This window comes from Ambystoma mexicanum, chromosome 11 (genome assembly GCF_040938575.1).
Source record: "Ambystoma mexicanum isolate Mex_15411 chromosome 11, UKY_AmexF1_1, whole genome shotgun sequence".
In the NCBI taxonomy this organism is placed as follows: domain Eukaryota; kingdom Metazoa; phylum Chordata; class Amphibia; order Caudata; family Ambystomatidae; genus Ambystoma; species Ambystoma mexicanum.
Window position 1 is genome coordinate 358,344,274 of NC_090934.1, and position 13,102 is coordinate 358,357,375.

The window sequence follows — 13,102 nt, forward strand, 5'->3', positions numbered from 1 at the left end:
CTAAGGGTTTGTCTTCGGCTTTGCCGAGAATTGCCAAATGCATGGTTGATCTGCAAGAGTACAACTTCAGAGTGGAGTACATTCCTGGCAACAAGAATGCTGTGGCAGATTGCTTGTTACAGATTGCTTGTTACGGTTGCCCAGCCCTGTGAGTGAAGGGAAGGATGGCCAAGAAGTATTGGAAGAGTGTACGAGGGTAGTGAGTGTGTTTCTGGTGGTAGACAAGGAGGAGTGGAACAGGGAGTGTGTTCTCGATATTGTTTTGACTAGAATTAAGGAGTGCTTGAGGAGCCGAAGGTCGGAAATTGGTGACAAGGATTTGGATAAAGGGTACGAGCATGTATGGCACAAGTTATCGGATGGCCCATGGGGCATTGCGAGAGGTCAAAGGTTGGTTCCGTCATGCAGTTTAAGGAGCAGGTTGATACATTTGGCGCATGAGGGACATTTGGGTAGGTCATTGACCAAGAGGAGGTTGAGAGAATCATACTGTGGCCTGGGATGGATGGAGAAGTGGAAGCAGTGGTGAAAGAAGCGTTGCTGGAGCAGTGAGTGATAAAAGTAAGGCACCGAGGGTGCAGCCGGTGTACCCGGTGGAAGTGCCTGAGGAGGTTTGGTCCAAGGTGGCCGTGGATATTATGGGACCCATGGATGTCCTGGGGTGTGGTCTGAGATTCATAGTGGTTTTGGTTGACTACACCTTGCGATGGGTGGAAGTAACTCCGTTGGAGACAGTAACAGCTGAAAAGGTAGCAGCGTTCCTTAGCAAGGTATTTGATAGGGAAGGAGTTCCAGCCAGCTTAGTAACAGATAATGGAGTGCAGTTTGTTGCCAAGTGCATGCACGATTTCAGGAGAGAATTGGGGATACGCCATCACAGGACTGCTTTGTATAACCCTTCCGCAAACGGGTTATTGGAAAGAATTAATAGGTTCAGTAAGGGTGCTGTAAAATTGGCGTTCTCTAATGGTCTATGTTGGACTGATGTTTCATCAAAGGCTTTGTCGGCTTATAGGCACACACCTTGGCTCGTTACAGGCTGTTCAAGCTCATGAGGGGCAGGAAACCAGGATCTAAGTTGAGGGTTGCTGCTTTGGGAGGTGGAGTGCGTTCCGAAGTAAACATGGCAGAGGTGTTGAAAAGAGTTTGGTTGAGACAGGAGAGGGTAAGTGAGGTGAATTTGGGGAAGAAGCCCCTTATGGTGTCTGTGGGTGAGTAACCCTAGATCTGTGCCGAAGGGCACCAGTATATACATGGATCCCTGTATGGTGGCGAAGTTAGGCGGACGATATGTGGAGTTGGATGAGGGTTCTAGATGGAGTAATAGGAGGGTATTGGAGAAAGCTTTGGCTAACAACTCTGTGGTTCCTGGTGGAATTGGTGATGTATTTGATGTTCCTTTTTCGAGTAGTGTCTGTGCAAGGAGTGGTAATGGTGGAGTTGATGGTGTCGGTGCAAAGGGTGTTGGTGATGTTCTCGTTGCGCCGGAGATTTTGGATGAGATGCCTTCTACATGTGATGTCAATGGTGAGGTAGGAGGGGCGGAAGTGATTGGTGGTTGTTCCGCAAGAGTACGGGTGCCTCATGTCCGATTCAAGGAGAATGTGATGAGGTACTCTGAGAGTTAAGTTTATACAACATTATAAACTGTGTATGTAGTTAAACCTCGCTGTTGCGTGACAGGGTCTGTTCTGAGGGTGTGGTGTTTTAGTGTGGGGGGGTGCAATTTTGCTTTAAATTGTTCCCACATTGTTTGACATTTGAACTACTGGTGATTAAGCATACATGCTATCCCTCCCGATTTGGGTGGGACACTCGCGATTTTTTCATCAAAAATGTGACTCACTTTTACTTTCTCCCCCCTAAAATGTTTGTAACCTCAATTCAATCCAATGGTAAAATTCCCTTCTCCCGATTTCTGTCACAAAATTTCCCTCCCAGCTGTGACAAAATGTTGGCATGTATGATTAAGGGGGGAAGAAGTGTTATAATGAAACCTTGCTTGGACTGCTTTCCTACGTCCAGGGATCCACATTCCAAACAGTTATTGCTGGGGGAGAGACCTGCTGGGGGCTGGGGTTTATTGTCAATAAAGCTCAATATGTGCCCCCTCTGCCCCCACCCCACGGTCTCACCTTGAATTATTACAAACAGCATGTGCAACAGGGAAAAATGTGTGTTCACACTTTGACCAAATAAGAAGGTTTCACAAAAAGATACAAGGTTAATGCCCATCCTGGGTGAAAGGGAAATGGAGAATGAGGTACGCAACCGGGGGCCATATTGGAATGGTTAAACCGCATTAATAGGGTCCCAAAGGCATACTTGCCAACCTGTTACGCTCACCTGGCTCCCACAGAGGCGTCGATCTGGACTGCTGCAGGCTCCACCAATGTGACGTGTAGGGCCGAGATGACGGACTGGACTGGCCCACCTAGCTTAGTTTGCTTGACCGGTAGGAATATTCTTCTGCAAGTGGAGAAAGGGAATTAACCACCCGTGGAGTTGAGCGTAAATCCCCCCACCCCGCTGTTCTCCCCACTGATCACCTTGGATGTTCCCTCTTATAGTCTCACCTGATGATTTGAAAAGATGAGCTCTCCATCCTGCATTGAGCGCAGGGGCGCGTAGATACCCAGTTGCTTCACTGGCTCAAAGGAATTGGTGAGTTCCAGGACAATATTGACTCCAATATTCCCGGCAAGACGCCGTAAGTATGTAGTTCATAAGAGTTCGAATGCCTGACTTTCACTCTTGTCCGATTCCTTGCAGGTTGCAGCTTGACCCTACTGAAGAGTTCCTCGTGGCAACCGGTAATGTTCTGGTAAGGATTTGTATTATCCAACACAATTCGATAAAATAATGTCCATATGTAACCTGTTACTTTCTCCCTTATTCAGGCGCTTAGAGAAAGTATGAAGTCTCGGGGACTAATGCCTCCGGCGGTAAAATCAGGTAAGTCTTTTGTGGTGAGGAGGGTTCCCCTTGTTAGTCCCTTGTTTCACCTTGCTGTCCTTTTGTTTCCCCTTAGGGGCCGGGGTTCGGCTAGGATGCAGTGGAAGCTACGCCGACCCGTGAAGAAGAATAGTACCCCGGTGGTAAAATCAGGTAAGTCTATGGGGGGTATTCCTATGTGTATTCCCTTGGCTCACCTTGCTGTTCTTGTCTTCTCCTTAGGTGCCGGAGTGTGGCGGTAACATGCAGGAGGATGCAGTGAAATTTGAAGATGCTGCGAAGGCCGGTGAGTTCAGCGCGGCGCTGCAGCAGGCGAGGCGACGCGCATAAAATAACTTCTTTCTTCCAGCTCGAAGGCGCGATGGATCAGGAATTCAGGTAAGGATCAAAGGGATTGCTCTTATTCTAACCTTTTCTCCTTCTTTCTCCCTTTTTCTAGGAGCTCCAAACTCGAGGCGGGCGTGGCAGAAGACTGGATGCAGACTTGCAGGCACGGTGAGCGTTATGCTGCTGGATGCAGAGTAACGCGAAGCGTGTGCTGCTCTTCGGGCGTGGTTTAAATAGCCTCCAAAGTAGTCCCAGGTAAGTATTCCTCCCCAGCACCACCCGAGTAAAAAATATAGCAACCCTACCGCAACAGATTTGGGTGACAGATCCTACTGCTTTTTACAGTGACAAGTAATGTATGTGTGTACAGGACAAAGCATGCAATACATTAATTAGTCTGTTTGTACAGGGGGCTGGTAGGTGATTACTTTGATTGCACTCAGACCAATCCACTGACCTGACAGCTACGTGACTCTGCCCTGCACTCTGGCCGGGACAGGCCTTGGGTGAACCACCAGTGAAGACAAGTGGCAGAGTGTAACACTATCACACAGCATCTGCCTATCAGACTGATAGGGGTATCACTCGCCATGTCATTCAGTGTTCAACTTGCAATAAATATGTACTCCCTGGGCTGCCACCACAGAGCAGTGGCAAACGTTGCCTACCAGCTGTATGTGATTACCTTCTGTGAAGTTAGGTAATTGAATTTGGTGTTAAGTTACCATTCAGAATTATACATTTTTAACATTTCAACATCTTTCCATGTTGTGCTGTTTGATAGGTTATGTATTTTAGAATACATCAATGGTGCCAACAATGTATGTTTTGTATTTTCCTGTGATGCCATTGTTATAGCAATTTGAAACTTGAAAAATCCTACATCTTTTTGGTCAGAGTGTTGGCAAGTATGCAAAGAAGGTGGTTTAACATAATATTGACAGTTGACAGTAACAAACAATAGACAGGTGAACTCACTAGCCTCTTCCACGGCTTACACATGTAAACTGATCCGTGCAGCCAAACCCTTTCTGTCCGACACTAGCTGCTTGACCCTTGCTAGAGCCCTCATATTGTCCCGCTTGGACTACTGCAATGCTCTCTACCTTGGGTCCTCCAAAGCTACCACTAGCAAACTACAAACTCTTCAGAATAACGCTCTTAGAGCGGCACTGGGCATCTCTAGACGAGATCATATCACAGTACAGAGCCAACAGAATAATTGGCTCCCTATCAAAGACAAAATTCTCCTAAAAACTGCGTCACCTACCTCCAAGTCCCTCAATAATGCTGCTCCTATTTACCGGATCAACAGATTTCATAGACAGACCTCCCTGAGACCCACAATAACAGCATATAGAGACTGCCTCTCTGTCCCCAATTTTAAACGTTCTACTATAGGGGCAGCAGCTTCCCAGCGAAAGCGGCTAAACTGTGGAACTCGCTACCACCAATTCTCAGAATGGACTTAACTTATCAAAACCTCCGATCTAAGATTGTTTCATGGTTGAAGACGTAACCATTCAAACACATCTAGTCCCTAAGTCTTTCATATTCCTGCCAACTGTACATATTGTACTCGCATGTGCTTACCTGTATATATGTATATAATCCTGTTATTACTATTATTGTGTCTATGTATATATCGTTGTTGTTGTAACTAAGCTTTGCAAATTCATGTAACTGCTGCGCCCTGTTACCTTAGGGTATTCTGGGCATTACAAATAATAAACAAACAAACAAACAATTCGCAAATGTATCACTTATGAATTAACTACCGTTTGGCAAAATCAATCCATGATTTCGAATCTTGGGCGGTCCAGAGGCAATCGTTGCATACACATTAATGAATCATAAGCACAACAATGATAAGAAATAAATATTGTGCTGAAATATACGGGCTATTAAAAGCCAAAATAACTGCTGTGGCTGTATAAGTAGGTATCAAGCGCCATCTATAGGTTTCCACAAGAACAGTCAGTGTAACAGGGAAAAATGTGTGTTCCCACTTTAGTCTGTCGTAACTGTATTGAAGGAATCTCCTATCGGGTAAGGCAGCCTGAAAGGTTGGCCGCCCTCACCTACTAGGGGGAATTCTCATCTGAGCATGTAACTACCCATATTGTGAGCCTGTCAGCATTAAATAAAAGTAGAATAAAAAAGCATAATGAAATGGCGTTAACGAATGTTCAGTGTTTGCCGTGTAGCACATGCCACCATGTCCATACATGCCAACATTCTGTGACCAAAGATTTGTAGGAATCTTAAAGTTTCAAAAATATTGAAAAAAATCGGTATTTGTTGCCACTAAATCGGTAGGCGGTAGTACTGCTTATAAAGCGTTATCCTACCGCCTAAATCGGTAGGGTTGGCAAGTATGTAGCAGGTGCCGGAGAGAGGGGCGCTGCGTTGTGCAGCTACGCCGAAGAAATAGCATATTGCACTTGCAGGCGGGTGGAAGTGGCGAGACTCGCGCAGGGCGGGGCTGAAACGTTCAGTTTCCCCCCCCCGGCTCCTGGCGCAAGCTCACACCTGCCAGAACTCATTAGGAGTGGCTCGCCATTGCTTCAGCTTCTCGCCCCAGCATGTAGATGACTGGCACCGGGGAGCTGAGGTACGGTGAACCATGTGGCTGTTGATATCTAGAAGTGCTGGAGCGGATCTCACAGGCGCCTCTGACAGTCTGGGGAGATTGCACTGGCGCACTGGTCTGCTAACTGCTGCCAGTAAGAACACAACATTATAAAAGCAGCAACTTGGACACATCCCCACTGAAGAACCTTCCTCAGATTCTGTGTACTTGCGCACCATGCAACCATTGCTGAACAGGATGCTAAAAAGTGGTATCCTACCGCCTAAATCGGTATGGTTGGCAAGTATGCATGTCCGACAGGGGTCAAGATCTAAAAATGTAAGTGGGGGGGACTCATCAATCAACAAACACAATGGGATGCGACATCGTAAGAAATGAGCATATCAAGGTGTAATATGCACATTTCATTAAATTGGATTTGCATAACCATCCAAATTGCACAGTACGAAAAGCATTTGCCTTTCATAAAATCAGCACACACACACAAAACCAAGAGAAGATATTTAATTCTAATAGAGCTTTTGAAAATGTTAAAATGGGTGCATGTTTTAAACTCCAAGAACCAATACAAATGTTTTCCCTGGGACTTTCAGTACCAAAATGGGACATTCCACCTTTAGTTGTTGGTTATTTTTCATCAGGCTATATGCTGCAGTGGTGAAGTGTCCGCCTACAAACCTCATGACTGTGGTTTGATCCCGAGGATGGCTTTAATTCATAAATTGAAAGAGGACATTCAATGTTTCTTATTTTAGCTGGGGGGGACTGAGTCGCCCTCCGAATAAAATGGGTGGACTCCATCCCCCGAGTGTACCCTCGACTTGAGCCCGACCGATAACCCAATCTCTCCAATTTGGTAATACCCAGTCAGGGGAGCCTGCTCACATTCTCCTTCATTCTCCTTCAAAGTAAAAGAGAACACTACACTAGAAGAAGCTAGAGGCCCAAAATCCTCAGCAGTATTATGTTTTTCGTGTGAAAAAGCTGGACATTTGGCACAACATTGTTCTTCTAATAGAAAAGAAGAACCTATGGAAATTGGGTATATGGTAGAAAATGAGGAAGAATGGGAATTGGAAGAAGAGCAGGAAGAATACCATCCCATAGAAACTATAAATAACATATTCGTAGGAGGAGAAAAATTCAAAACCCATGACAACGCTCTGGTGAATGGTATTCCAGTTCAAGGTCTAATTGATTCTGGCAGCTGACAAACAGCTATAAGACCTAATCTAAAATCATCTAAAAATCTTAAGAGAAAGCAACCTATTCACATTATTTGGGTTCATGGAGATGATGAAATGTATTACTGCACCCCTGTTACTATTGGGATTCAAGTGAATGTCACCACAATTAATGTTGCATTCATTCCAGGGCTAACAGAAGAAATCATTATTGGCACTGATTTTCCACATTTTGAAAAACTACATCAAAATGAAAATCGTCCCAAAAGGTTTTCATACTGTCCACATTATTCCTGGGCTCATGAAGAGTTCTTTACGGATGATCCAGTCTGGGACTGGAACACTAGTGGACCTGCTAAAAATGCAGTCGGAGGGAGAGGACAGAAGTAGGAGAGAAAAATGAACCTGGACTGGGAGGTCAGGTGAAGGGTGTGTGAAGAATCCTGCCGATCCCTCACTGAAACCCTCCCTAAAGTCTCCTCCCAGGTGGCCAGGGGAATGCAGACGCTTCCTGATCCCAACCCTCAGGATTGTGTACTGCGGGAGGATCACCTGGGTGCCCATAGGGCCAAGGGTAGTGAAGTGATTTTGTGGTATGAGACGCAATATCTTTCCCCTGATAGGGAGACTCTTAACACTGTGCCGAAAGAGGTTTATGGATTATTGCCATTTCAATGTTTCTCAACCTTCTATTAAACCTAAGGTGATGAACCCTAAGGTTGTAACAACAAAGTGTAATATGTCAAAAGAAAGACTGTTTTGGGCATCTAAAATTAAATGTCCTCCTCACTTCCAAGGGTACACTACAAAGGATTGTCTTCTTTAAACCATCTTCATCTAGACACGTTAAAACCCACAGCCCCTCTGCTAAATTGACTAAGGGAATCAAATCTACCCTTAAAAGTAATCAAGAAGTAGAAAACCCTAATCTTGGGGAAACAAACCACATGTCCCAGAATCCTAGAGGAACTGAGATGAAGAAGGGGACTGAAGAGGCATGTAGATGTAGAAGACAGGTAATGAAGCCTAATAGCCACTTCCAGAGTCAGGCAAGGGAGGCTGAGTGCTTGCCGCTGAAGCCAATTGTCAAACCTGTGGGGCAATAAAAGCTGCAGCAGGAGAGGAGAGGTAGGAGGAGCTGGAGCAGAAGTTGGAAGGCTGGCAGTAGTAGTAGTAGAGGAGCACAAGGCTGTCAATTCCAAAGGAAGTGTGAACACCGAAGGGATGCCAGAGTGTGAAGACAGCATATTTCACCTGCAAGTTATGAGAGGGTCCTGTGGCAGAAGAGGTGAAGGAAGTCAGAAGTGCGAAGCAACCCACAAATGCAGTGTCTGTGAGGCCAGTGAGTGAAGTTTGGCGCACATGCACACTTAATAAGCCTTGGCGGTAACTGTAACCAGCTCCAAAACAACTTGTGTAGAGTTGAAAGCAAGCGGAAGTTGGTTGTTACTTTCAAGTACTGTGTTAACAATGAAAATGTAACAAGTGCGTCTAATCTGACAGCCGGAACCGTCACATGGATAGTAAAGACCTTTTCATTCATTGTTAAACACTTGTTCATATTAGCAGAGGAGTTGCATGCCTTCAATTGTGGAAAAGGAACACTGCTTTCCGAAAACACAGAGATACTATTTTGCAAGCATTACTAGTAAAACAAGCAAAAAGGAAAGTCGCGTGTGACCAATTACATTTCCTGAAAGAAGTCATAAGTTGTCTCTTTAACTTTATACAGGAATACAATTCAATTCAATTCTTTAAGTCAAAAATATATCTTAAAGAGTGAATTCGTGTGCCTATTTATGGTTTCACTTTAAAGATTAAACCTTGTAAAGGCCTGAATTGACATTCCTTATTCTATAACAAGGCTAGACAGAAGCAAATAACAAGCAATACCCAAACCAGGAGGCTAACCCTGTTTCCAGTGAAGCAAGTACTGTTTGAAACCCTCCACTTGAAAGGTGAAGTAGTCAACTGTCCAGTAACCTTAAATCTAAGTGTGGCATTGTTACCTGAAGTCTGAGGAGTGGAACTAATGCTTCTGGACTTGAACAGAAGGGGTGTGAATAAGTCTGGGGAGGGGAACTGGGTGCTTGCAAAGAACTTTGGGGAAATAACCTGTGATTTTGAGGACTACAGATGTTGAGAGAAAGTCTTCTGGGAGGAGGCAGGTTTACCCGTGGTGGCACTCAGACAGAAGAGGCAGCGAGGTTGCGCCCTCTTGGAGGTCCCCAAAGGGAAGAGTGCCTTGCCTACCTGTAGAGGTCGAGGGGTCTTGTCATTGCTTACCCAACACTCCTAAAGTACTGAACAGTGGTAAATATATTTGGTGGTAGTCAGAGAGACGGAAGAGGGAAAGAGGTTGCCCCTTTTAAGAAAACTGAAAGGATGAGTGGCTTGCCTATCTGTAGAGGTCGAAGTGTCTTGTCATTAGTGCCTAATAATTCCGAAGTCTAAGACTGTAGCAGAAGTACCTGAACTGTGGTGGTGTAAACAATTGTCAGTGGATGTTACAGTTAAATGGTTTGGAGTAGTAGCAGGCTGTGAGACAAATGTGATTGTTCTCATGGTAATACAAGTTGAGGGTTGGTTGTTAAGGGCCAAGCAACAACCCAAAGTGAAGCATCCTGACAATAATACAGATGCAGAGGTATTAACTAATTGTAAAGTTGTAGATGACGAAATTCTATTCGAATTGAACTGTGTTAACCTACGTTGAAGAGAAGATATCCAGGCTTACCATTGGTGCTTTTGTCTTGGCTGGAATTGGAAGGGGTTCTTTTCAAGCAAAACCAGAGAATTGTTACCAGTGGATTTTTGTTTGAGCTTTTATTTTGACTTGGAACTGACAAGAACTGGTTCAAGGTTTTTCTTTTGTTTTGAACATTTTAAAGTTGACTTTAAAACCCTGAGTAAGGGATTATCCCAGGAGAGGGGAAGGTCATCCAGATATTGTTAAATTCTTGTTTAATATTTTATGTTGCTTTATTCTTATTCTTTGAATTACTTGCGGTTTACAGTGAGGGCCAGTTTACCTATGTAGGGAGTTGTTCCCTTAGCCTTTAAACTAGGTATCCGATTGATGGAGAAGGGCAAGCAAGTCTTTGTTTGCAAACCTTTTCTTTTATAAAATGTTTAATCTTGAGAAAACTACAAGCGGTTGCCCGCCTCATATTACTGACCCCTCACAGTTACTAAACAGGAGCTTGGAAGCTGTTCAAGTCGGCCAGGAGTAGATAGCAATTGCTGAACTGTGGGACCAGAAGAAGGGAGTAATTCTTCTAATATTCTGTACCAGTGCAGAGCTTGAACTACCATTTGACCTATGATCAGCCCCAAGGGTGTTTACCAAGGCCCTGGCTCCAGTGGTGACCTCATTACACACTACATCTAGAGGGGATACAGGTATTTCCCAATGGGCATTGGAACCATTTGATAAAGAATTATAAGCAGCATTAGAAGATTGATAACGAATATTCAAAGAACAGTTTTGAATATCGATCGAAACTAATTAAAAGGAAAACATGGTACAATTCTCCTGATATGTCAGTTGGGGGAAACCTGGAAACAGCATTTCCATAAGTCAAGAGACATTGTGTTGAGAGACAGTTTGTTTTGCCATTCTGAAAGCTCTGTTGAGAGAAATTTGGGTCAAATGGATCATGCTCCAAGCAGGGATCAACATACAGAGATTCGGGGCTCATTCAGCTCAAGGAGCAATGGCTTCAAAAGCCTTCATAAACGGAGCCCGACTCCAGGACATAATGAAGGCTGCAGATTGTTCAAATGGATCGAACTTCAAAACTTTTTATTTCAAACCCGTGGAATGGATGGTAAGTAAGTTTTGAACATGCATAATACAAGCCTCTGTGTTTTGACACAAGACCAATATAACTGTTTTTCTTGTTCTACTTTCTTATTCCCATGTCCAGCCGGCCTCCATCTTGTCTTGTGGCGCCTGTGTATAGGCGCCACACAAATGTCCAATAAAAAAAACAGAATTGACGTAGATTCAGATTTTTCAGACTAATGTACAGGAAAGTCATAATTCTATTAAAGACAAAGAGGTGAAGTATTATCACATCCATACAATTGCTGAACAGTTAGAGAAGGGAGTAGGCGCACGCCGGGCAATGCAAACAAAAGCCACAAGCAATGAAACTGATGGATTGGGGCGAGGTTAGTGAAGATGCATGCAATTGCCCACCCCAGGATAGATATCAGTGTCTATAATATATGTTTTTTTTGTTTAGGAACCGACAACAAGCCGGAAAAGGCTCATGAGAAGACAATATGGTTCATAGCATAACCCAGTTGGAAAGGTTGCGCCACGTTGGGCACCAGCAGTTAGATGGTTTGGACTTGACAAGCTTTGGTTTCGGAGCTTGAGGCAGCAGCAGAAAGAGGAGGAAACACGATATGCAGTGACTGTTATGTGAGCAGGCATACCCGGATTGGAGGGCAGTCCTTTCAGGAAGTCTTATTACAATGTTATATGTTCAGAACTCGTTGGTATGCTGCTCGAGTAGTAATAAAAGAGAGCAAAGCATAATACTTCTCCTCCTTGGCTTTAATAGAATTATGACTTTCCTGCACGTTAGTCTGGAAAATCTGAATTATTGTAGATAGGCAAAATGAGTTCATTGAAATGAATGGATGACTCAAGCTGCTGAGATTTGAAGCATTGCAACATGTGTGTGTTGTGCCTAGACACAGGGCACAGGGTCCAGGCACACATTTGCTGGGGGTCACCCAGCCGACACACGCAGTCACAGGGGGCCCCCTGTTGGACCATGGGCACAAAGTCTGACGAGGGCCTGGGGGCACCCAGGCCACCACCATACACAGCAGTCGGAGTTGCCCAGCAGGGGCTCCATAACACGGATGCAGAGTTGCCCGTTTAGGGGCTCTGCTAACATGGGGAGACATCAGGGACAGCGTTGCCCAGCAGGGGCACTGTCTTGGCAGAGGGCCATGCATGGAGGCCCATCTGCCTGCTATGCAGCACCAGCATTGCACTGCTGAAAGAATGACACAGCAGGCAGGAGTCAGTTGGTATCGACTGATGAGCGGCTATCTTTCTTCTTCCTGCTGATAGATTTTATCCATCAGCTGTGATTATTGGATACTGTAAGGAAGGCATGGTATCAGGAATAGACAGACCCAATTGATCACAGTACAAGGGTGTTTATTAAACTGTATATGCGGGTTGGCAAAATGCCTATCTAATCCTAAATCTAAGATGGGAGCAAACTACGACCATCAAATGAAAATAAGGCAGTCCCAGAGGTGTCTTGTCAAATAAAAGGGCATATACTAAGAAAAACCTATTGCCAATCCTTATGCTTAATACAAAAGAAGTGTGAGTTAATGTTCATAAGAAAGAAGGAAGTGTTCACAAATAATAAGTGAGGATGCCGTAGTCGGGGGCTCCCTTCCCCACATTTTTAAGCACAGGATAAGGTGGGATTCTAGAGCACAACACACGTTTGAGCTTTCCCAGCACGAGTCAACAGTTCTGCTCTCAGCTATCCGGGCCTTCGGTGGTTAAGTCTCTTTTCTACAAAATGTCTCTTGCCTCCACGGACCTGATGTGTTTCAAAACAATAAACAAAAGTTCATTTCCATATACACAGATGGTGATGCCTTTTCACCCATGGATTCCCCTGATCTGGGTTCAGACCCTTCTTAAATGTTAGCTTTGCTTCTTCGGGTTCACTACAGCTTTCATTTCACAAATCTTAATGTCTTTTTAAACAGTTCACTGTGGACCTCCCTCTGTCAGGTTCACTCTTGTCAACACACTCTATATCAGGACTTTTAGACTTGCCCCCTGTTTATCAGCATCCCTCCTTTGGGTTCACTCTTGCCAACTATGTCAGTTGCAGCTTTTCTCAAGCAGGATTCAATTCCCTTCGCTTCACAATCATCTGCTGGCCAAAGACTTTCTACTGTACTGAGGATTTTACTAGACCCCTGTATGACCACTTTGACCTCTTTCTTGCCTTCTGGTTATGGTAGTTTCAAAAATTGGGTAATCGTCCAG